At 31.5% G+C, this 27,053-nt stretch overlaps 1 long non-coding RNA gene across 2 annotated transcripts in view; it reads left to right on the top strand.

Moving 5' to 3' along the window:
* The first annotated feature begins 18,089 nt into the window (after nucleotides 1-18,089).
* LOC119599541 overlaps nucleotides 18,090-27,053 on the top strand; it is a 196,038-nt gene continuing 187,074 nt past the window's right edge. For both annotated transcript variants that reach the window (XR_005231080.1, XR_005231079.1), the window contains exon 1: nucleotides 18,090-18,941. This is a non-coding gene — a long non-coding RNA (uncharacterized LOC119599541). The remainder of the gene's footprint in view (nucleotides 18,942-27,053) is intronic.

Below are 27,053 nucleotides of genomic sequence, written 5' to 3'. Positions count from 1 at the left end.
ACAGTTTCACTGTCCTCTTCACATGCTCGATATTCGACTAGATCCTATATCCACTCAGAATACGAACAATAATACTAACCTCAGACTTGCTCGTTTTGAGGAGATTTCTCGTTCTGCTCTCTTTAGGGTCAGTCCATTAGATCTTTGTGGTTCTTCCCACCGTTTCATTATTCCAAGAGGCCTCTCACACATATTAAGTGAAACCTCCAATGTGCCGTTATTATAAGATGATATTCCAAAAATTTCGTCACTCTAGTACTCAATCCTATTATGTCAAGACAGTTTATATGATATTATTGACCAAAGTCTGTCATCTGGCTTTAGTGTGAATTTGGTTGTTTTCTTCAAAGTGTCAGTTAAGGGTGCTGTTAAAGTTGAAAAATCGCTTGAGAATCTTCGATACCACTCTACTGTTCCTAAGAATCAACGTACCTCCTTGGCGTTCTTAGATGGATTCATGTAACTTATGCCTCTACTTTACTTTGGTCCAGTTTTAGCTTTCCAAGATATTTCAGGCAACTAAATCAATATTTGGGTTAGATAGACGTAGGACCAGAAATTTGGAAAGATTGAGATTTTGACGAAGAATTAAAGTATATTTTCAATCCTTTACTTCCCTTGGGAGCATATGGCTTCAACACGATTTGTCCAAGATTACAGGGCCCAAATTATGGCATACGATATCGATCGAAATCTCCATTTAATTGGGCCCAGATTCATGTTCTAGAGAATATATCTGCTTACGATATAGACAATCCGTTGGGCCTAATCATGGGGAATATATTCACTATTTAGGTCATAGTCTAGTTAAAATGTCCTTCTCTTTTCGAAGATACTTTCTATAGTAAGCTCTAACAAAAGTTCTTTTGATAAGCTGGTCATCTTTTCTTTGGCTGCAAAGCCACTCATTCTCTTAGAAGGCCTTTCAGAATGAATATGAATGCATTGAATTGTTTGACAGTGTTTGTGAGTACATATGTATATAAAATATATATATTTTTTTAAAAACTTTACTGTTTGACAAACATTAAAAAAAAACAACATGGGAGTAAAACCAAAGCTGCAGCTGCAATTTTTCTGTTTTACAACGTTAGCGGCGGCGACGACAACGACGACAGACTACAACAAACGTTGCTGAAAAAATGGTAAAAGCAAAAATAATATGAAAAAAAAATTGCAAGAAAAAAATTTATATATAAAATAAATAAATTTTAAACTACAACAAACAACTGAAAACAGAAATTTGCAATACACACATTTCTCGTTGAGTAAGTTCAAGTTGTAGTTTGGCATGCAAGCGTTTCAGTTAAAACGGAACTTTCACAAGGAACGGTTCAAATAACTTGTCTGGCTGGCTGGCTGTATGCCTGGCTGGTTGGTTGGTTGGTTAGTTGGTTGGCTGACTGGCAAAATACTTATACTAAAAAAGCCAAATGATAATCAAAAACCATACTAACTAAATAATAAAATATAATACGAGAGACTTGCACTACAAATGAGAAAAATCCATTGAAATCTATACAAATATATAGAAATACAATAACTGAAAAAAATAATATATTTTAAAATAAACGAAAGAAAACTGCTTCTTCATTGCTGTTGTGGCCAAGAAGACAACAATATAAATAAATAATTAAAACAACAATAGCAATAATATTAATAATAAAAAAATTTAATGAAAAGTGCACATAAAGACTATAGTGCTACCATTCTCCAATAAAGTATGAAGTATTAAAAAACTATTTTGAAACATTTTAACTGAAAATAAAATAAGAAAAAACTTATAAAACAAGAAACATTTAACTAGCGGTTTTGTGTAACGACAAATAATTAAACAATTGACCAAATACAACTACAAATACTAGAGCAACTGCAATAGTAATAAATAATAATAACAACAACATTAGAAAAGTGCAACAAACCTGATAATTACTGTCATTATTCGAAATTGATGGCCAATATTGGTAATAGCGAAAAAAAGAGCAAAAGAGAGTCTGTAATTTCAAAACATTTGAAAGTTAAGAAAATCAATCAAAACAGCGTTTGTCACAGTTATAGTTATATTTAGTAAGTAGTATTAAAGCTAACACAGGACAATGCTGACTTTGAGGATTGGAATATAGTATTCGACCATTTTAATAGTTAATGATCATTGTAAGTCATAATAAACTAAAATCAAACATTTTTTTAGGGCAAAATTAAAAATTCTTTAACTTTTTTCATAATTAAGCAAAAATATCCTATTTTAAGAGAAAAGAAAATTAAAAATGTCCAAATTCAGACTTAGGGCCACAGTCTCCGGTTATCGTTTAAGCGGTAGATATTCTGCCGATTAAAATAATTATTGTATAAAAACTGTCAATATATATCGATTTGATAAAAAATAACAAGTCATTGAGAAAATGGGGGTAAGAGTCCAAAACCGATTTAAATCAAGATCATATCTTAGTGATCTCAATATCTCCTTTCCCAATTTTCTTCATAGAGGTTTACTATAAGTACCAGAGTCCATGAAAACAATATACTGCAAGACTTAAATATGGCTCTAAAAGTCACTACCCGAAAAACCCTTTGTCGCCTTGTGTTATTCGAATAATGAAATCAATAGGTCCAGATTAAGAAAAATCAGTTATGTATTAATTTCATTAAAACACGAATCTCTTTAGTTGTTATATATCCGGTTTATTGTCCAAATCAATTCAAATCTAGACGATCAAATATATCAAATCTTTAGGATATATTTTTTATATTCTTTGCCAATTTTCTAAGAACCAAAGTTCAAGACTTAAACATGACTCCAGAAGCCATGACACAAAAAAGTCTTTGGCGTCATGTGTTATTTGATATGATAAACAGCAGACTACAATTTGAATCGTTTAACTATAACATCTAGGTCTAGGATCATCACTTAACCGAACCAAATATTAAAATCAGAAAAATATGTAAATCAAATAAAGACAGTTTTTTTTTCAATTATTAAATATTTTATTTATTAATGATTTTCCAAATTTATTTATTAAAAATCCTTAAAAAAAATTAAAAATTATAGAAAGTCACGATTTGAACCGAGAATTTAAACCGACTTTACTATCAAACTAGTTTTTTTTCGTTAAGTTAATTTATCAAGTCTTAAGTTTTCCGATTTATGAACAATATTTAAATTATTTCAAAATTATATGTATACAAAATTTGTTTTAAAGAACCAGTTCCATGAATAGACCTATGTTCTGTGTTATAATATTCTGAACCGATGTCTCATAAGCAATAGTCTGCCTATTATTAACGTTTGAATAACCCTTGACTCCAGATGATTTTAATTATTTAGTTCCCTCTTTCAGTTGAAAATCGTTCTGTTCACATTCATTTTCGATCATAACCTTAACAGTTTACTTTCAGAAAATTGTTCTAAATCGTCTCTTTTGTCAATTGTTATTTGCATTAAAAAGTTTGAGTCATAAACTGATTTTTTATGTTGACGTTTTTAGCTTAATTTCAAAATATTTATGCTATGCATTGATGAAAAACTTGGGTCTGAGGTCAAATTAGACCTGGTCAATCTGGTGTATCACTTAGACTTATATAAAACTAAGTTGTGCCGATTTTTATAAAGTTACCAGTAAATTTAACATAGTTATGGGGTCCTAAGTATTTTCAGGAAACCGGGGATTGTATTGAGACTAGGTGACTAGACTAGGTCTTGTACCAAAAAGACTTAGATAATATTTAAATTAAATTATTTTAAAAATTGCGACCAGCACATTACACAGACGTATTACAGATAACGGCACACAGATGAGCAGAAAGACGGACATGGCTAAATTGACTCGGAAAGTGACTGTGAGCCGATTAGTATACTAAAAGGTGGTTTTAGGAATATTATTTTTGAATTATGTAGGGTTTTAAAAAGATCATGTATGAAACGAATTTTAAAGAAAATAATGAAAACCTATATTGGTTATAATCTTAATATTTGGGAGATGCCTGTATTAGCTCAGTTTAGGACCACTTTTCATACTATTACGTGTACCATATATCATAGGACTTTATTCGAAATTTCCCAATAGATATGACTTAACAGACAAGGAGAATGTTGCTGATTCTATTTTTGGCCTCTACCAATATTTAGGTTAGTTTAGGTTGATAAAAACAAAAACCTTATATAGTAATCACTGAAAGTATAATCATCCGATGTTCAGAAAATAAGTTTCCTGGACCTAATTCCTTAGAATTTTTCCATTAGTGTGCCAGAGCGATGTTTTATCCGGATTCACGACCAAAATATTTGGATCTAATTTCGACAAATGCCTGGGAAATGAGCTCCAGACCTTCACCCACCTCTCCATATGATCTACATTCGTCTGAATGTAATGTTTTATAATTCTGCCCGTAATCCTGTGTCTCCACTAGCTCATTTTGAGGAGGTTTTTCGTTCTGCTGTCGTTAGGTTTACCCCATACGATCTTTGTGGTTCTACCCATCGTTTCATTCCGAGATTTAGTAATTGATATGTTTTTACAAAAATGCATTAAATTCAGTTTAAATCCATTTTAGGCTAAATATACCAAGATAATATTGTTAGAATTAGTTTGGTTAAAATCAAGAAATATTATTTTGAGTCAAACAAGTTTCTAATTGAGTTCGCTGTAAAAGAGTTAAATTGATGTCATTGATATCGTTAAGGATATCTTCTTCTAAACACTTGTCAATGGCCCACTTTTTTTTTGTCAATGAAACTATTACGTCCGTTATTTGTTTGTCGTCTAGTTGCTATATACGTTCTTTCATATAGTTTGTCAAACAAGAGAAATAGATAGAAATATTTCGTTATGTTAAATTGTATTTGGTTGTTGTAATAACGTTAATAGAATTGTAAGAGTTGCTGGTAATTTTGCTGTTGCTACTAAAAGCTGCTGCAGCTGTTGCCGATAATAGTGCTGCTGCTCTGCTGTTGCTAGTGTTGTACTCTAGTGATGGCAATAATAATGATGTTGATGATTGTTGTTCTTGCTGTTGTTGTTGCTGATGTTGATTTCGTGCAATTCCCTGTAATCGTTGTGCTAAAATCATTTCATATTTTTCTTTTTATGGCTTTATCGCATGACGTTCGCCGTAACAATATTCATTCGTCCAACGGTCGTTGAACGTCTCGGTTTATTATTGTTATTAATATTATTTACCCTACATACCTACTAGACAATTACACATTGGTGCCTATACTGATGATTGCTTATAATAATATGAACAACATACCTACAAACATTCAACTATTCAACGACGACTTACTTCCATTCAACACACCCGCCGCCTTAACCGATATTTTGTTGGCCTTTTTTTTCTTCTACTTTTCAGTTTCTTTGCTGCTGCCTGTCTCCTCTACTTAACTATTATGAATAGTATGTATGTGTGTGTGTATGAGTTCGAGTGAGTGTTTGTTTTATTGGTTCATTCAACCATTGAATACCATTTAGTCTACAACTATTTGCTGCAGCAACTAACTGCCTTGCCAGTCATTCATTCCCTCGTACAGAAAACTTGCTCACATGTGGAGACCCAATGAATATGTATAGAAATTTTAAGTGCTCATAACTATTGACATTGCAACTCGCTTGTACTAGACAGACGACGTTGGTTGGCGTTTTTTTTTCCATGTTGGATTTGACTTAACATCTAACCAAGTTGCTACTAGTGTTACCAAAACGTCATTCAAACTGGTAAAAAGAATAGACGAGTGTCTTAAATTTCAAATGTTTAAAAAAACAACATCAACATATTACAACTAAAATAGATAGAAAGAAAAAAAAACGCACACATCAAGCAAATTAAAAAATTATAAGAAATAAATTAAAAAAAAAAACTAATTAAAAATAAAATGAAGAAGCGTTTTAAGTGTCTAATAATATCGTCTTATCATTAACTAACCTGCATTTAAGCAAAAGAAGAAAAATGCAAACTTTTCAACATTTAATTTCTAAAATGAATTTTATTTAGTAAAAATATATATGTGCAAGTGTTTTTTTATAATTGTGTGTTAAATAGTTGTCTTGTAACATTTCAAGTCCGTCGTTCAACTCAAGTGTCAAGTCTAAAAGAAATAAATACAAAATAACTCGAAAAAAAACTAACACTTCAAGTGCTAAAAGTTTTACGAGCCAAATTTTAACAGCAACGAAAAAAAAAGTTTTAAAAATTCAAATTACAAAAAAAAGATTGTTTTAAAAATAACGGCCAAAAACTTGTTTAACTGTTTTTCTTTACGAAATAAACAGCAAGAAAACAAAATTAAATAAAGCTTACAGTGCAAAGAAATAGCTATTACGCAAATTACAGCTAATTAGTGTTTTTTTTTCTAACAAGAATTTATCTAAACAACAGCAACAACTATAGAAAATTCTAAAGAAGAATACCGCCCATGTTTACAAATTACAATAAGATTTTTATTAAAGAATTTTTATAATTGGAGCCAAGCAACATGATGTCTAACGCATTAGCAATTTGGAAATATTTTGCCTTAAATGGTAAGTAGTAATACATATTTACATTATCTATTAAATTTTGATATTATTTACAAATAGACTACATTTCACTTTAATCCTACATTGTCCCAGGAAAAATTTTGGATAATATATAAACATTAGTGGAGTACATTGTCCGATTAGTTGTAATATTTAATGATAAATGTTAAACGAATCATGTTTTCATACCCTATATCATTATAGTATACATTTGTGCTAATGCTTGTAACGTATAAAAATATAGGTCCTACATCCACCAATCGACTCAGAATCACTTTCTGGCTGGCCATGTAAAATTTGTGGGCAAAGTAAAAGCAATTTTCCATGTATTTTGATGAAATGTGGACCATACATGTTTTCGGTTCTAGGACAAGGCCTATTGAAAATTACTAAAATCGGTCCATTATTTTACCTAGTCCCCATACAACCGTACCTTCTGATTGGGTCTTTTTAGCTCACAACTGCAACAAATATACTAGAATATCTTCAAACACAAAAAAGTTTTTTATAAGCATAAATAACACTGCCGATTTTTGTAATGATCGGTCCTCAATTTACCCCAGCCCCTATACAGACTCACCTTTACACTCTGCCTTAAACGTCCATAATTTACTAATAACCAATAATATCGCAATGAAATTAAGCATAACTAACTTCTACTCTACAACAAAATATTCTTCCAAATTTCTAAGGATTGGCCCATATTTCACCTTAACTCCCATATAATGCTTCTTTTAGAAAATTAGTTTTTCATCCATAAATTGCATAAGAATTAAGGTAAAATTCAATATAAATGTCTGTCATATAAGACTATAATTTCCAGTTCTGGACCAGTCCTTTACAGAGTACTCTTTACACTCGTGTTCCGAATAGTCTCGATTTTTGCTATAATAGTGATTTTATCATTCCATTTTCAACAAATCAAAATATTGGTCATATGCCAACAATCGTATGGAGTATTTGTATGGTAGAATAAGACTGTACTTAATATAGGAAAGCGTTCCCACGACAATTGGATCTTCGCTCCGAACTCAGTAACAGCTGTATCAACCGAAAGTTTTTTCCCCAGAAAAGAACTATCGGCCACAGTCGAAATGTTACAACAATATAGGGAAGTACAGTTATGCTAAATCGGATTTTAGATTCCGAAAGTCAAACGCACTGAGACATAATCGCATTGAAAAAACTGTTTTTCCATCAAATTGCCTAAGACCTTATGGTATAAACTAGCGCCATTGATATAAGCTTTGACAGTCTAGCTTCTAACAAGACGATTCTCAACTCCATCATTTAAAGTCAAAATGTCTTCTGAACTTAAGCGAAAATTTGTCTAGTCAATATGGGTTTGAGGACTCGAGAGCATTTTGAGAAATAAGATTGGCATCGAATATGTAATTAACGAAACGTCCTTGGATGAAACTGTTTCGCAAAAGGGTATTTGTGCATATACCAGTAGGCGCGGTATCGAACAAAATCGAGAAATGTGTCACTCATGATCTCCAGAATATAACTCATATCCCGTAATATAAAATACATTTTGGATATTAATCCAACAGATCTTTGTGAATCGATCGTTTTGTTATTTGCTATAACGATTTAGGTTTATGCTAAATTTTATTATAATATATCGTTGATATATGAAGAACGGGGAATTGGGCCTTTTATTAGAGAGCGGGCCAATAAGGGATCGAGCTCTTCCAATTTAAAAGAGTAATTAATTTTAATATATCTTGATAATGCCTAGATTACAAAGATTAGCAATTGGTCATTAGGCACGCGAATACCGGAGGTCATGGGTTCAATTCCCACCAGATAAACTGCTAAAGTAGCGGACAACAGGCCCTATAGAGGTCCAGGTCCATTTCTCGTTTTATGCGTAAACATATGTGAATGCGTACAATATGTGAACATCAAACCGGATTTCGGGGTTCGTTTTCCTCCAGATACACTGGAAAAGAGCGGACAACAGATCCCTATGGAGGTGCAGGTGTATTTCTTTGTTTTCAGTTGAAATATATGAACAATTCAATTTATGAACATAACATGATGAAACTTAACATTGGAATCATCTAGAAATAGAAAAATTAAAACATTTTGGAAACAGTGAAATGTTTTATATAAAATCGTAATCTTGGTTCAGATATTGTTATCCTCAATAACCCAATATTCAAACTTTATGAAATCACTTAAAACCCCGGATTACGTCCAGTACAAAATGCTATTTATTGCAATTAAGTTATTGACGGGAATTTTTAAGGCCACGTATGTACAATTCTGAAAAAGTGGGTTTAAAATTCCATGTAACAATTTCAAGTGGATTTAGGGTTAATATTAACCCTATAAATGTTAATATTTTCAATGAAATGTTTTATTATTTGTTGCTAAATGTTTTTTGCCATTTAAAAGCTGAAAAAAAAAATGCAAATATATTAAACCAACTGATAACAATTATAGTAAATTTATAATAATTTTCCTATAAAACGCGTCATAAACAACAAAAACATTTTAGTATATAAAATTGATAAAGATGTTTCCCATTGGAATGCATTTCAAACATATACGAGGAAAGCAAAAAAACTAAAACTTGAAGACCCCCTGACATTTTACTATAGCAATACAAGTAGAATTTATCGTAAAAACTGGAAAAAGTTCAATTGAAGTTCATAACATTTATTACTATTTAGTTTATTCGATTGTGAAATTCAAGAGTTGAAAAGTAAATAACGATCCTAGAGAATAATGAAAATACTACCTACTCATACATATAAATTAATATTTTAATTAAAGAAAGTAATTAAAAGATTGAAATGTTTTAGAGAATTAAAGAAATTTATTTTGGTTAGAATTGGTATACGGATTTGTGATGCATTCATATCTGTTAAGCAAGATTATCAACATTTTGGTTGATTAAAATTAGGTCAAAATTATAGGCCCCGTAGTCGGTCAAACAATTGGTTAGTTTAAGACTAAGTAATCTGGAATCTCCATCCAATATCTTATCCAATTTAATAAATTATTGTGGGCTTAAGGGCTTGTCAAAAGTTGTTGGTTTTTACCAATAAGGTAGAGTGCTTTAAAGTTGACCCTAAATCATCGGTAGCTCAATAAACAAGATCGAGTTTATACATATTTCAATTGAATATGTATTTCATAATAGGATTATATACATTTAATCCAAAGATAAGGTCTACAGTTTTTGTCAGGAATCTGTAAATGTTCTCTCATATATCTCAGATATCTAAATATTAATTACATTCCTTTAGATCACTGATTAAGTACCTACATCTAACTATCAACTAACAAATCGACATTGACGTTACAAATTTAATAATTGTGTTGTTGTTAAAATATTTGCGTTGTCACGTTGAGGTAGTTTGATTACAATAACATTATTAATGGTGATAATGATGAACATGATGTTGATAATGACGTTGATTACAAATATTTCACTAGATTTTTTTTTGGACTAAAAATAACATAATGAATGAATGTATAGATATTATTATAATTGTTACTATTATTATCGTAATATTTTAACAAATATTTACGTATAAGAATCAAAATAGAAAATAAATTAAATAAATAATAGTAGTAATTAATTGGTATCGTGTGTTGGATTATAGCTATTTATAGGTGGCAAAACGTAGTTGACCGTATGACATGTAGGAATTTCGAAAATATAATAAAATAAATGGAATAAATTCATTCATATACAAGTAGAGTTAATAATGAAATGTTTGTTTGATATTTAATCAGTGTTTTTTGTTATATGTTTCAACAGCTTATTTTCAGACACCTTTTAGTAGAATCATTCAAAATCTCTCATATCCGTTTTGTAACTGAAAAATGTTGCAAAACTTATTTAATGAATAAAAAATTATTTTATAATTTTTAAACCCGACATCATTGTAGCGAAGGGAGTATTATGAGTCCTACACATACACACAAGAATTCATATCGGTTCAGAATCTATTCTGAGACTTAGTTATGCAACCACTTGACTGCAAAAAATCCATGAAAGTTTGGGTCACAAGTCATTTTTGTTTTTCATGATTTACTTCATTAAGCTCCCAGATGAATCTAATATCATAAAGTATCGTTCATTTTCGATTACTTTAAAAGCTGGGTACCCATCAGAAAATTACGATACTTAACACAATTTCCACTTCAAATAAAGAAGAATTTGGTTTGCATAGAGGGTCTTCTTTCCAAATAGTACTTTCATACAGTTGATCCTCATTAAAATTGTATAAAGATCGGTTTATAATTGACCTTTAAAAGCTTTTGTAGGTTGTCATAGGTTCGTTCTTATCCTACTGAGCAATTTTGTTTTTCATTTTATAATTATTGACTAATTCTAAGAAATTTTATAAACCTGATTATTACATAAATCAATTTGTTGCTTAAAATTCAAATACTGATTCCATAAAAAATAAAATAATCTTTTCAAAAAGCATTAATATGTAATTCCACAAGAGCTGAGATTTATTTATAAAACAAATATGAAGTTATAGCCGGACGTAGACGACCATATAATACCCTACACCAGTTCTAATAATAAAATATGATCTAGTTTTCATAATAAAGCATTTAAGTTGAATTGAACCTTGTCTCAGATATAGTTTAGCCATTTATTGTTAAATACAATTGTGGATATTTAAGTCATATTTTGAAGGGGTCTTTGAGTAGAGGCTAGGCCCTATCATTATAAAATTTAGCAGGGTCATCAAGGCAAGTATAGAACTTGGTTCTGCAGCTTTTGATCGAGATACGAGTATATTAAACATAATTATGAGCTTAAGAGCCCTATTCGGGGGGTTCAGTTGTATGGGGGCTAGGTGAAATAATATATCTATCTTAACCAGTTTCAATAGCCTTCGTCTCTGGTACAGTAGAAGATCATGTGCCAAATTTCAGTGGCTTATTTTCAAAATTGCGACCTATAGTTTTATTACAAGGTTAAAAAGCCCTATTCGGTGTTTCAGTTGTATGATCTAGGTGAAATAATAGGCCGATCTGTAGTTTAATTACAAGGTTTACATGCACGAACGAACATAGCTAAATTAACTCAAGAAATAATTCTTAGCCGATTGCTATACTTTGAGGTGCTATACTTATTGTGCGTTACAAGCATCAGCACAAATCCAATATAACATCCCCACTAAAATGGTATAGGGTATAAAAATGTAATTATTTTAGATAAAATAACCCATAAAATAAAGCCACAGGGTTACATTATCCAAATATCGCCTAAGCTTTACGTTGTGTGCTTTTTTATACCCTACACCACTTTAGTGGGGAATGGATTATGTATGTGGATTATATATAAAGTATACCAATCGGCCCCGTATCACTTTCTGAGTCGATTTAGCTATGCCGGTCCGTCAGACAGACAGATAGTTTAAAGTAAATTTCGTAAGGAAGCCTTATAAGTAATCCGGGGAAAAACATTGTATTGGGGCTAAGTGAAATACTGAACCGATATTGCCCATATCAAAGAAACTGTATCAACGCTAAATACTTGTGGAAAAATTTAGAACTCTAGATTCTTCTGTGATTTCAACTGTCGGTCAGACTGAAGGACTTAGCAAGTTCGTCTTAGAATACTGTAAGGTCCCATATTATATATACTTTTGTGGCTCAATACTTCTTTTCGAAACCAAAATTTATAGAATTCACTAGAGGTTTATGTCGAAATTTCCGGAGTAGTGATTTACTGTAAATTATGGTTGAAGTTCTTATAATACTTTTCAGATCAGATTTGTCTATTAAAATTGATCTATTTGATCTATTTGAACAGACGGAAGTACGTTAACACGATTAATTCAAAATATTCCGGTTGCCCCCCAAAAAAAGACCATGTCACTTCTAACTCTTAATAAATATTCATATATTATTTCATCATGACTACAATAGAGAATGTCTGTGTAGTTTATTCATGTAGCATTTACTGGTCTGGTCTTATCTGGTCAACGGGCCCCATGTACTCAGAGTGATCTTAATAAACTACGCTCAACCTTTTATCCAGACCTTATGTATATTTAAATAATTGTAATTTGTCATGAAAGGTATACATTTTCTGAAAACTATTGATCAAGAAAAGCTCAATGATTAACAGGAGACAACATTGTAAAAAACTATAAAAAGAATATTTGTTACTTTGTTTTGAATGAAATTTCAAATATTTGCTTTTTTTTGACAGCTGACATAATTTCATATGATAATTAAAATACTTTAAGAATCCAGTTTTAAAAATTGTATTAATCTATTTTTTTACTGTATCGATAACCCATTTCAATTTGTATCTATATCACACATCATTCCCAATACAGAATTCCGTACCGTTATGTATTTGTAAGAATTTTTAGCAAAATATGTATGCGAGTGAGTGAGTGTGTGTGTGTTTTTGCGAGTAAGTGTAACTGTGTGTATTGTAAGTCAAGACAAGATTTACGGTTTTTCTAACGACAACATTCCTTCGACAACTTAATGTCGGAATAATTGAGAAATGTGAAGAAAACAAGTCTTGACTGAATACCAAAACGCAAAAAACTAGAATCGAACTAGAGAAACAACGGGCAACAAGAATAGCAACAGCAACCAACAACAGCAATAACAATATCAGCATAAAGACAAAAGGCAAATACAAAACTCTATCTATGATGATGGTCTAGTGGCTACAAAAAACTGGGAAAGCAATCTTAGCCAACCCAGCAAACAAACAAACTGGCAAATAAGAAAGTACACACAGCTGCAAATCCGCTCACTTGATAATGATAATCGAGAAAAAGAGCAACAACAACAAAAAAACACAAAACATGCAAACTCATCGACCAAGTCAAAACTCTAGTCTCTATTTTTAACTAATTAATGTACAAAAACAACCGAAAAAAAAAGCCCAATTTATCATTTAGTATTTAAGCTTAGTTTTATAAACATTGATCGTATTGCATATTTATAAGTTGTTGTACTTTTCTTGTGCTGTTTTTATTTTTAGTTTTATTTATCAAAATAAATTAGAAATTACTTAGATTTATAGACATGTGTCTGTGTTGCTCTGAAACAGAGATGGGAAAAGGAAATTAAAAATTTACCAACAAGAAAGTACATTTTCGGTCAGTTTTAGGTAAAAGAAAGGTACTAACGGTCGAACACAGTGTTGCACGGCCAGACCGAATTTAAATAACTCAGAAGAAGTGTCGCTGAGTTTAAGTCGGGATTTTCAAAATTAAAATATAATTGCAAAACATTTTAAATGATTTCGGTTTTGAGATTGACTTCAAACTTTCAGAGTTCGTTATCTATTTCTCACATATTCGAGGTTCTTTACTATTCTTTACTATACTGAGCCCTCCGAAAACTCAATCAGGTTAATTATGAATAATTATTCCCCGGGAGTTTGTTCCCTTTAGCGCGCTTTAGGTATAGGAGAGGAAAAAAACTTCCAGGGACTTTGTTATTCAGAATTGGTCTGGTTTAGCAATTCTCCTCTCCGAAACCCACCCGTACAAGATTTCTGTGGTGAAAAAATCTATCTGTTATAATGTTCTGGGTCAACTCGACGCTGTTCAAAATCCACACTAACCGATATATGTTAAATATACTGTTATCTGGTGAACTTCTAATCAATTGATGTTTTTCTAATACTGCGGGGCCTCCTGTAGGTTAGTGTTCTAGTCTGGTAGGCGGAGGTTATGGTTTCGATTCCTACCTGAGGCACTGGTAAAGAGGCGCACAACAGGCCCGATAGAGTCCGGATTTGATATATATACATTCTCCTTTCAAACTAACTTATACTAAAGATGAATTACCAGACAAAATTGGGCTGATCGATCCGAATCCCACAAAGAAACGGTACTTATTTAGATTTTCACAGACAGCAGCAATACTGCTGATCTGATGTTAGTTTGATGCAAGGCTATAGGTTGCACGTTTGAGTCTGCGAGAGTCTGGAGAATCTTGTTTAGTTAGTTTTGTTTCTGTATATATATTCTCGTATTCCAAATTATTTGAATCCCCTTTAGCAAAGTAACATTTTGTTGGATTATTTAAAAGAAGGATGTATGTTACATCAGATCCAAGGAATACATATGGGCCACTATAAGGTCCTTTTGGTGTTCCTTTACCAGAATATCTGGGGGCATTCGAACCTCCTTTCTGACAGACTTGATCAGTACCAATCAACCTTCGGAGGCACCCATCAAAAAGAAAAGGTTTTAAACTGATATTTTGGGCTAAAGAATTGAAACTAGTGGTGAAGGTGTTATGTTTTTGAGTAAACCACTATCGAGGCTGTTGTAAGCTCGTTAAGCAGAATCGACCTCCGGTGGGAATCGAACGCACGACCTTCGCACTACAGACTAAAACACTTTCTATTCATTCAAAGTGGTCTACGGTAGGTTAGTGGTTAGTGTTCTAGTCTGGTAGACCGGAGGTGGTGGGTTTGATTCCCACCGGAGGTCGATTCTGCTTAACGAGCTTACAACAGCCCCGATAGTGGTTTACTCAAAAACATAACACCTTCACCACTAGTGTTATGCACTGGTTAAGGAGCGCACAACAGGCCCAATAGAGGCCTAGGTGTATTTCTTCGGATTTGATGTATATACATCCTCCTTTTAAATTAACTAACTAACTAATTCATTCAAACTGAATATATATTTTTATATAAACTGGAACTAGTTGGGAAGATGTTACGCTTTCTAGTTAACCTTTCGACTCAGAATCTCAGTCTGGTTCTATTAAGTTATGTGTACACGTCCTTGTAAACTTGTAATTAAACTTCTGTTAGTGATTTTTAACATAATACGATGACTTAATGTGATGGGAAGAATATATAGTGATAATTGGCCCATTAGTGGACTTAGTCCTCAAAGGAATACTTTTTATAAAATTTTATATAATAATATACTTTTTTCAAAATTGTACTAAAAAATGAACAAATTGCATTAAAATTTCCATCACTGATTAATAATACTGTAAGCCAACTAACCGTTTAGAGTTATCACGACTGGCATACAATTCGAAAGCAGAATGGGAACTACATACGGCTTTTAACAGTCAAACTCACACACACACACACAAAGATATTCAAAACCAACAACCACTCACACGAAAAAGCAAATGCTGTTTTTGCTGCAGACAGACAGACGAACGAACGAATGGACGGACGGACAAACAAACAAAACGGTAACGCAACTATAACAAAGAAAATAATTTAACATCATCAGCACCATTCCAACATTCTTTCGGTCGTACAACGACCTCGACTTTGATTTGCAGTTAAATAAAAAACACATGATTTCCCTGTGTAAGAGAAATAAACATAAAATTTCATTACAATAAAAAAGAGAATACATTCTACAGATTGAGAGAGTGTAGAGAGAAAGAGACCAAATTGTAAAATGTAAAAAAGAATTGTTTTTATTACAAAACTATTACAAGGTTTGGGGCCAAAAAGAGATTTATTTAAGCTTTAAACATGAGTAGAAGAAAATTAATTTCTTTTGAGGTTAAATGAGTGTATGTTTGGGGAGAGAACAAACAAATGCGAGATTGCTAAAGAAGTGTTGCCTCATTAGTTTATTAAGAATAAGTCAAAAAGTATAATATGTGTATTATTAGACCTGCCTTAAAAATCAGATGCGCTTTAGGTAATGTGAAGACTTTTCTCACAATTTGTTCTTAACATTTTCTTTGGGACCGATTGTTCCCATTTTCAATGTTAAATATCGCTAATCAACAGAGAATTAACGAAAACTTTATTCATCTAGGTCTTTACCTATGGGCTTCAGATATCTTGATTCAAAATATTTGATTCTATCTTACTATGATGAAATATTTGTGCCAAATTTTAGCTAAGACTTATATAGAGAATAAAGTTAAAACTTTAACATGCCGGAACGTTTTAATTCCTCTCAACCGGTTGAAACTGTACTATTGACATTAATTTCTTCTAAGAGTGTTAGAATTCGAAACCCTTGGACTTGAATAATGGAAAATTTGGACAATTTGCTAGAACCTTGTCTCAGGAATACTCAAGATTAACATTTAAAAGTGCATTATGTTTCTTCTAAGAGTGTTGAAATACAAAACCCTTGGAATAAATGAATAATGGAAAATTGAGGCAACTTACCTGAAAATTATCACAGGAATCAATAGATAACAGATGCTATGATATTTTCCGAAAGCCAGATATTGGACCTTGCAACTTGGATTATGAAAAATTGAGAAATTTACCAGAAACTTATCTCAAGAATTCCCAAGAATAATATTTAAAAGTAAATCAATGCACAGTCCCAAGGTTGGACTGTAAGAGACCCATAATCGGGCACCAGATTACTTGAGTCTAATAGGCAAAAGAGCTAATGGTATAAAGGGAACTTGAATGAGAAGGAACTTGAACTGGTAACCTTATGAATACAAAACCGTACTACGCAACAAGAGCGGAGTTACAAGCTTGGGCGTGGGATTTCCATTCGGACACTTGAAATAATGGCACGGTAGGTGGTACTACAAAGATCCCACAAGGTTAGAGAAGTCTTCTCCGAATAAATAAGTTCATTTGTATAAAGATTATGACGGGATACCGTGATTTTGGGTACAACTTTACAAAATGGGACGAACGGCTTCAAACCAATCTAGAGCATGTGTGAAGTTCTTAAACACATTCTCTATCATTGCTAGACTTTCATTGAAATCAGTCCAAAATATTTTGGAAGCAATGTTATATCAAACCAGGAAACTAAGTTTCTGAACATAGGACGATAAATCCTTTCAAAGTTCAAAAGTTAACTATGGAAAGACGACATTTACAGGTGAAGCTAGCAGCCCAGATGTATTTCTACGAATCTGATATAGTTATATGCTCATCCTCCTTTCAACCTAAATAAAATGACAACACTTATTGCACTAAAAATAGATCAGCTAGCTTACAATTCTAAAATACGTAGAGAGGTTTGCGAACGACTTCTTTCGACCAAGACAACAAACGATTCGTACAATTGACAACAACAACAACAAACATACATATCTACCAAACGGCCTCTAGACGACCTACGTTCTCACTCTACCAACACATCTTGAAATGTTTACAGCAAAGAGAACACTGTTTCCCGAATGTAGGTTTTCAAAAGAGTTAACGAAAGAGATATAAGGAGTGAGAGAGAGAAAGAGCTACAAATATTAGATGAATAAGAGAGTGTTTGTGTGAGAGTTTTTGTAAAAGTGGAGCATGGGGAGCAAGCCGGTTTTTAAATAGAAATGTGTGTTGTTGTTGTTGTTGGAATATTTTTGTTTAATTAATTTGCAAGCTTTTACAAAGTCTCTGAGGTTGATTTTCATATATAGTAGTTGGGTTTGATATTGTTGTTCTTGTGCTAAGCATCTCGTTTTTTTTATTATTTTAACTAACGCTGGCGCGCTCTGACTTCCCCCCAAAATGTAGTTGTTAGTACGTCGCTCGCAATAGATGAAACTTCGTGTTTTTTTACGTTTTTGCTGTGTGTTTTTTTTTTCAGTTTTTTCTTTCTGGTTGTGTATGGACTTCGTCTATGAACTCATCATTTCTTTTCATTCATTCGTTTGTTGGCTGTCTGCTATAAAGGTTCTTTTGGAGCTATTTAGTTAGAGTCTAAAAGTGAAGTGTAGTGAAGTGAATATTGCCAATAATATTGTACAACAAAAACACACTTACATACATACAAACATACGTGAAGTACATGCATATTTATCTGTTTGTATGTACGTTTTTTTTTTGTTAAAGACTTCGTTTTTTGTGTTCATTTGTATGTTTTTTTTTTAAGTAGATTTGTTGGTGTTTTTGTTGTTATTGTTGTTCTAGTTTACGGTATCGGCTCGTGTACTACTCATTCGTCTCTTCGTCGGCAATATTTGTATACGGTAATAATAGTCATTCGCATTCCGTTGCTTCAATGGCGCAGTACAAAATAACGGTACAATTTTCTTTCGTTCTTTTGTGTCTCAAATTCCGTACTAAATAAATAGCAAAAACAACCCAAAAGTAAATAAATAAAAAAAAAAAACACAAGAAAAATTTAAATAAAATAAAACAAAGAAATTGAAATTAATAATTAAAACATATTAAATAAATCGAATAAGCAAAATAAAATGGAAACCCCTTAAAATAAAAGAATAATTTAAACAAAGTGAACTTAAACCAAAATAAAAAAAAAATTATTTGTGTTTAAACAAAAAAGCAAAGCAAAACAAAACAAACAAAGATTAATAAAATAAAGTGCGAAATAAATTGCCAGATGACATGATCTTTTTATTTAACAAACAAATCATATTGAAAATTTTGACCAGAACTTGCAACGAATGCAGCCTTCTACATCCTAAAAATTATGCTTCCGGAAACCACTTTTACATTGCAGATCTAAGATATTTACACATCTAATGAATGATAAGGTATTACCATGGATTTTATTAGAAATCCCGATTTTACATCGATTTGTTATTAAAAAAAAAACATTCTAATTTTGAATAACATTTGTCTAGAGAAATTAGAATTTTCCATATAAAGAGAAAGTTTTAAAAAAATGTAGCATATTTTAAGGCTTTTGAATACATTTCATTAGTGTGGAACAAAATTTATTGAATACATTTATTTAAAAAGTATGGACTGTTAATATGACATTAATAGACTTTTCATTTTTGGTAGGACATGTTCAAAAACTAAAATTTTTCTTCAAAATTTATAGTTTTAAAATAGCAAATAGGTATTTTGTGTAAAATTATGGTTTTTTATTTAATTTAACCAATTATATTGCCAAACAAACCTTATTAATGGAAAATATCTGGGCTTTTAACATACATCATTTAAAACATTCGTTATTTGTGAGAATCCCCGAATTTTTATCCAAGTAACGCAGTGAAATCATAATATTAAATTAAAACTTTTTGTTCTTGGCGTTTAATAAATGAGTTCTGAGTTATTAATGTTTTTCTAAGGAAAGTATAAAGCATGGCCGACCATTTAATACCTTACACCACATATCAGTATATGTTATAAATTACACAGGCCAACGAAATGAAGGTTTGTGAAAACTTTTGAAACCAATTAAACTGATTTTAATGTAGTTTAAGCTGCTGAAACCGAATATGATATCTGTTTTTCTATCACCCATCATTGTGTCGCAAAATGAGATCGAATATTTTGTTGTTGTTGTTGTTATATAATTATAAAACAAGTAAGAAAGTATAGTCGGGCGTGACCGACCATATGATACCCTACACCAGTTATGAATATTAAATGTGATTTATTTTTCATAATAATTCATTGTTCCGATACATTTAAGCAATTTCTGGATGAAAATCTAATTTTCTGAAAGAGGCTTTATATGGGGTCTAGGGGCAAATATGGACCAAGCCTGATAAAGTTTTGTGAATATATTTATATAATATTTATTTGTGCTGAATTTCATCGCGATATTTGTGTTTATAAGTTAATTTTTGGACATTCAAGTAATTTTCGGAAGGGGACTTTGTATGTATGAAAATTGCGACCTGTACCTTGCGCACAAGGTTTACATGGACGGACGGACATAGCTAAATCGACTCAGAAAACGATTCTAAGTTATAAACATCAGCACAAACCCAATATACCCTTCCCACTAAAGTGGTGTAGGGTATACAAATATATTTACGTTTAAAGGTTAATTTAATTTTCTTCGGTGTCATCATAAATACGGATCTTCATTATATATTTATCCTAAGTTTCATTAAAATCGTTTGAAAACATAATAATATTTCACTTTGGTTTCAAGAAGATTTCTCTATATTGCATAGCTTAAGTTTGACCTTCACTGTTTATGGCTTAACATTATTCGATTTTACTAAAACTTCAGATATATGTGTCATATTATCTTAAATTGTATTATCTGCAAAAGGTTTAAATATAAAATAGATAACAGTAAACCTGTTTTCCAAAAATTTTAACATAAAATAGTTTTTACAGAAATCCTCAAATTTCAAATCGCAGGTAACGCTAATATGTGAGAGATATCGACCTAATTTCACATGGATATTTTTATTTTATTTTAAATTTTAAAATTTGCTTAACACAATTGGTAAAAGTTTGAAACTTGAATTATGAAACGGTCGTCTGAAGAGTTTTCCATTTATGACTGTACCCTAAATACGGTTTATGCTATCTAATGAGGATAAAAGTTCACATTTAAGTTAATATGAATATATTTAATGTAATGACATGATTATATTAAAATATTACCCAAAATTTTTATTTTTTTTTTTATATTTCTGAGATAAGTGTTTTTTTACACTAAGGGATCGTAGGAATTTGTAATAACTTTTACAATTTTTAACCGATTTTCATGTTTTATATCTTATTGTAACGATAATATATATTTCAATTATTTTCTGTTAAAATCCAAAAATATAAATTAAGTGATAAAATTTTTGCAAAAACTACTTTCCACTTCAGAGCCGTGGCGCCACTAGTTAACGTAGTCCTATTACCCGAAATTCTTCCAGAATGCATTTTTATAACTTTACGTATAAGTCCCGAGGCAGAGACAGTCATTATTTGCAACACCTTAAAAATTACGGAATTTTATATTTGGGGCTCAAGTATGCAGTCAAAAGGACTAAAAGATGAAAATGTGGAACATGTGTGGGTGATACGACTTTTTTATTTCCATATTCGGAATCAGCACAGCAAACAACACTAGAATTAGGTAAAATTATTTGAACAGTTTTTTCAGCGTTGACCTGTTATGTTATTTATATTTTATAAAAAAAAAAACTATTTATGCAGATTTTTACCTCAATTGCGATTTATTGGGGGAAAAACTAATTTTCTAAAAGATATTTTATATGAGAGTAAGGGTCAAATATGGACCGATTCTCATTAAAATTTTGAATTTTTTTTAATATGAAATAATATGAATTTAATTACTAATGTTTACGCGTCAAGTATGGTGGTTTAAGGCATTTTTTATTCGGGAGTTTGTATGAGGGCCGAGGACAATTATAGGTCGATCATTATAAGAAACGGCAGTGAGTTTTATGTTTATATAAAACTTAGTGTTTTGATGTTAGATGAGATACTAGTATATTTACCATAGTTATGAGTTTAAAAGCCCAAATCGGATGGTCCGGTTGTATTGGGGATAAGTGAAATAATGGCCCTATTTCCACCATTTTCAATAAGACTTTTACCTGGAAAAAATGTATGGTCCAAATTTCATCGAAATATCTTGAAAGTTGTGGTTTATACCTTTGCGCACGAAGTTTACATAGACAGCCAGCTAGTCAGAAGGACGGACAAGTCTTAATCGACTCAGAAATTGTTTCTTAAAGTTCTATCTGTCAACTTCGAGATATAACAACCTTAAATTTGACACATTCAGCGCAACTAAATTAATTAGAAAATTATACATAAGGTTTATAAGCACAAACCCTATTAATTTTCGTTAAAAACGGCTATTTTTTCATACAGTCCCTATACAACATCCTCCCCGGAAACACATATCAGTTTGTTAATTGCCGATATTAAACATATTTGGATCAAGTTCTAAATATCCAGAAATCATAGCTTTTGTTTTTATAATTTGCGAATAAATAACAGTATCGCAATGAAATTGGTTTATTGATATTGGGACAAAATCGTATATAAATACTTTATTATAATTGGTATAAGCCCCGATATGCAGGATTTTCCAAAAACCAGTTATAGCTTTCAAATTAATATCAAATTAATATCGATTTAATTTCAAATTAATATCGATTGAATTTCAAAATTCAGGGACAATCGCATAATTGACCACATTATTTTAGTAGGTATCGAGCTGGACCAACTTTCTCAATAAAGACCTTATTTGATTTTTCTTCTTCTTAGGAGACAGGGTTCGTTTACAGGTAATGAAGGAATGTGTGTTGGAATTGGGTTCAATGCTGTCAATTGTGGTCGCATTTAACACGAAATCTAAGGAAGAAAACAAGTTGTTTAGATTAAAAATCGGTGTAATATTTTCTATGTAATTAGACCGCTCTCTAAGAGCACAGACTAAGATATGTTTATACATTAATGAATCTAAACAAATTTGCTAGAAGTGAATCATCTAGTCTCACAGAGAACACAGGGCATACGCCTGTAAGATATATCAATGAGATAAAGTCTTTCAGCAATGGGGACGTAACGTTTATAAGAGCAGTTACAAAATATTGTTCCAATGATCATAAAAATTTGAGGAGTTGTCAATAGTTTGATATATTTCATATCCAAGATATCTTTTAGAGCTTGTTTCAGTACATTCTTATTTAATTTGTATTTCCTAATCTCACGAACTTTCAAGACCCATAATCCGAAGTTTCATCCAAAGGATGTTTGAAAACAACTGCATATGTTGCTGAGTGTCGATGCTAAGGTCTCGTAACAGCCTTAAGCTAAAATAATTCTAGAACAATTGTGGTTTTTAAGGAATAGGCCTTCCCATACCCATATTAAACACAGCTTGTCGTGAATAGCTCATATTGCCTACTAAAAGAAACACGATTTAAGAAATAGTTTTAATCTATTAACGACACATATTCGTGTTAATACTAATGAACTAAATTAAATTACAAGACCAGTTTTTAAAGACAACTTTTTATACTTTAGATTCTAAGGGAATTTTGAAAACATAAGTTAAGAATTACTTTGTATTACCAAGAGACAGCTAATTCTCTGATAAGAAATATTTATTATTAAGAAATTGGATCCAATTATTAACAACACAAACATTACAATCATTTTACCACATTAATGATAAACACAATGATATACAAAGACAAGTGCTTTAACACAGTTTAATTAACACGATCAATTCTCCTTTCAATACTTTTTTATTAAAATATATATATAAAATTAAAGCTTTTACTTCAAATAATAGATCGATGTGTGTTTTCATAATATGTCTGTATTTAAATTTGCAATTAAGTGATAATATGGATTTTATATTTTTTGTGCAAATACTATGTGCGATCATCAACCGGATGTCTAGTCTGGTCCAGTATGCGAAAAGTGCAGCATCAAGCGCATTCACTATAAAATATTTAAATAGAAAACTCAAAAAACAACAACACTACATACTATATATTCAAAGTCAAAAACGTAATGTTGTTTGTAGTCAGTGAGTCGCACGAGTATGTTTGACATGAGAATTTTATGTTGATTCGTTTACACTTGTCTACATTTACTTGGAAAATTTTCATTCATAAAAATCACGGCGCCCACACAACTACTAAACGGCCTCTAAAAATTAAACAAAATATACTACATCACTCTCCCACACACAATTACATTTGGTCAAATGTGGGAAATGTAATATTATATGAGTGTGTGTGTGTGTTTGTGCACAAATATTAGTTATGTCTTTTCAAGGAGGGAGGGAGGCAGGAAAAGTAAGATGGGTGACAAGGAAAGTAGTTTATATGTGTTTGCATAACGTAACAGAAAACAACTAGCCTGACGATGAGGCGGAACGATAATGTTGATAATATGATCTATGTTTACTTTCTTAATTAAATTGTAATAAATTTTACCGCTGACAAGGGCATCCATCCATCAGTAGGCAACTACAAGTACATGACGTAGAAGCCAAGAGAATATTCATTCATATAAGCATGCATATGCATGTATGTATTCATTAGTTTAATTTCTTTCTAGTTTAACAGAAATTTATAATTTTCTAGTTCCGATGTCGAGAATCTGATCATCACAACTCCATGTCATCAAAGGGCTTTTTGATTGGGATGTCGTTATTCATATTTCTAAATAAATACCAGATCGCAGCACTAATGGACACCATTATCATATGATTGACATTATCATAGGGTTTCTTTATTATATTAATTTCAGCTTTGGCTGAACTTAGACGTTTCTCTTTTAGATTTGGATCATTATGGATTGACTGACTATCTTTTTGAATTTCCGTTATTCACCAGTCAACTAGGTTATGATCTATTAACTAATGGATTTGTATACTACTTATTCACAGCAATCATTTAGGGTCAAGTACGATTCTATGATTGTGATCGGAAGTTGCAACTTCCAGAAAAGCGAAAATATGATGAAAACTCTCTCACACAGCATTTTGAGCTTATTGAGAAGAAATCATCACAAATGTAAGTGATCGTAAGCTAGATTATAAAGAGCACTGGCAATTTTGTGAGAACAATTGATTGCGATGTTTGATCGGAAGTTACAACTTCCTGAGAAGCAAAAATATGATGAAAACTCTTTCACAAAACTTTTTAAAGCTTACGAATATCTTCTAATTCCTGGTATTGAGAATAAATTGTCACAAATATAATTGATTGTAAGGTATTACTTTTTTTGGAACCGTCTCGCCCTACTTCGATCCGTTAATTGTTTGGAATTTATCGCAAAAAGATTAAAAGACTTTTCGAGGTTATTACATTAGAGTTCAGAGACTCTAACATTGTCCAGGAAGATATTTATAGTGGGGGTCTCGAAATTTAGTTCTCGGTTTTTATCGCGCGTATATTGATGACGAAAACTTCAATCTGGAAAACTGTTCAGGCATTAGGAAATCAATATTACGGAGAAATTTCTGTATTACTGAGATCCCCATGGACCCTCGTACTATTCTCGGTGTATACCATTTTTTGTGGGATAACACAGGCTCGACATCTTTAAAATTATCCCACAAAAGACGGTATACACTAAGAATTGTACGAGGGACCATGATGATATCAGTCTACTCGGGAAATTTCTCCGTTATAAAGAAGTCGATCTCCTGAGACCAAGCTATACTTCTCTAAAGAATTGAGCCGCGTTGAATCTGATTCTCAGATTTTCTCCATCACATCTGAGATTTGAGATATCGTGTCCTGAAGTTTCATCTAAAGCTGGAAAACCCATGGTTTTCGGTATATTCATGGTATTTATACCCTACTGTTGTGCTTTGTAAATATTTTTTATAACGAATAGAAATATTGGATCCACACTTAACTGAGAATATTCAAATTGACTCAAAATCACTTTCTGAATCGATTTAACGATGTCTGTCCGTTAGTCAATTTGAACAATTTAAAATGTATTTTTATAGAAAAATAGAGGTCTTTTATCCGGCCCCTAGTATCATTAGTTTCAAATCTAATTTTTTTCATTTAATCCAACAAGTTAATTAAACATCTCTCTGTCCTCAAACCAAGCAATTCTTAATTGCTGTGCCCACTTTAGCCCGAGTTACTATTTTGTTTTTGGTCCTAGTTGCTTGACATATTCGTGCTGTAACATGAGCTACTCTGATACCTACTCCGCTGCAATTAAAAATATTGTATTTCTATACTTAGTTCTCCTTTTAGTGAGTTTTTTCTTCCTTGTTACCGTTTTTAATTAATACTTGTATTAAAACGAACAACAAAAAAGAGCATTTTATGTAATTTCCCATATTCCTGCATCGACTGTTTCAGTTGTTGGACTCTTAATTATATATTCTTTAGGATTTTTATTTAATTTTGTTTTACTAACATAGAGACCGTTAGATAGGCAAACTAACAAACAAACAGACAAGTAACTTTGTTACAAATATAAATTTATTTTTCTTTTGCAATTTTGTTTTTGTCATTCATCCATTCATTCGCTTTTTTCTGTAACCCTCCATTAATGTATGCGCTCGCTCCTTTCTAAATGAGAATTTTTAATGTTCATGTAATTATCTCGGCGGATTTAAAAATGTATTAACATTTGACTTAGTTCGTTTTTTTCTTTTGTTTTTTGCTTTTAGTTCCCCTCCTCCCCATTTTCCAACATTTTTTTTGCCCACGAAAGCATTTCTTTTTGTTACAGGTACACATTTTTAATAGTATTTCTTTATGCTTTACCAATGTACATACTTTTGTGTTTTATATGATTTTTCTTTTTTAGAGAAATCAATTAATTTGCTTTATTACAAAACCGAGTTCAGTTGCATTATGCAAAAAAATAAGCATGAAAAAAAGCATTTATGTTGGATTTGTAGAATATGCCCTCGTACTAAGTGCCATACACTTGTAATTGATAAATCTCTTGAATTTTTGTTCTTTTCTTTTCTCAATTTTCTTAATTTAAATAAAGAGGTCATCAGCAATCAATAAATTTGCCTTTTAATAAAACAATTCTTGAGATACCTCTTAAGAATATTAATTTAAATTTATGACCACAATATAAAACTGTAATAAATTATTAGTTAAAAAGCGTAAACTACAGCAAATAAAGTTAAAATTTATAGTATTAGAGGCAATACAACCCGGTGAGCTTCGCCATTGATAAGTGCAATTATCATTAACGCGACATTCTAATAGGTTAGAGATTTTTTTCTAAATTTTATAGTTTAAGTGGCAAGACACTCTTAAAAAATCTAGTCCAAACACTTGGAGGACATTTTGCTAGATTAGGTTAAGAAGGCTATGCACTCAAAGTCCTTTCAAGGATAGTAAAGAAAAACTATTTGGGAATAATTATGAAAACCGACAGAACAACAAAAGAAATAGGCCTGGAACTATGCAGAAGTC

The sequence above is a fragment of the Lucilia sericata genome, unplaced genomic scaffold (assembly GCF_015586225.1).
Source record: "Lucilia sericata isolate MDLA Ls3-8-SP2 unplaced genomic scaffold, ASM1558622v1 Contig000080F_arrow, whole genome shotgun sequence".
NCBI lineage: Eukaryota > Metazoa > Arthropoda > Insecta > Diptera > Calliphoridae > Lucilia > Lucilia sericata.
The sequence above is the reverse complement of the archived record's forward strand: the minus strand, read 5'-3'. Positions and strand labels throughout refer to the sequence as shown.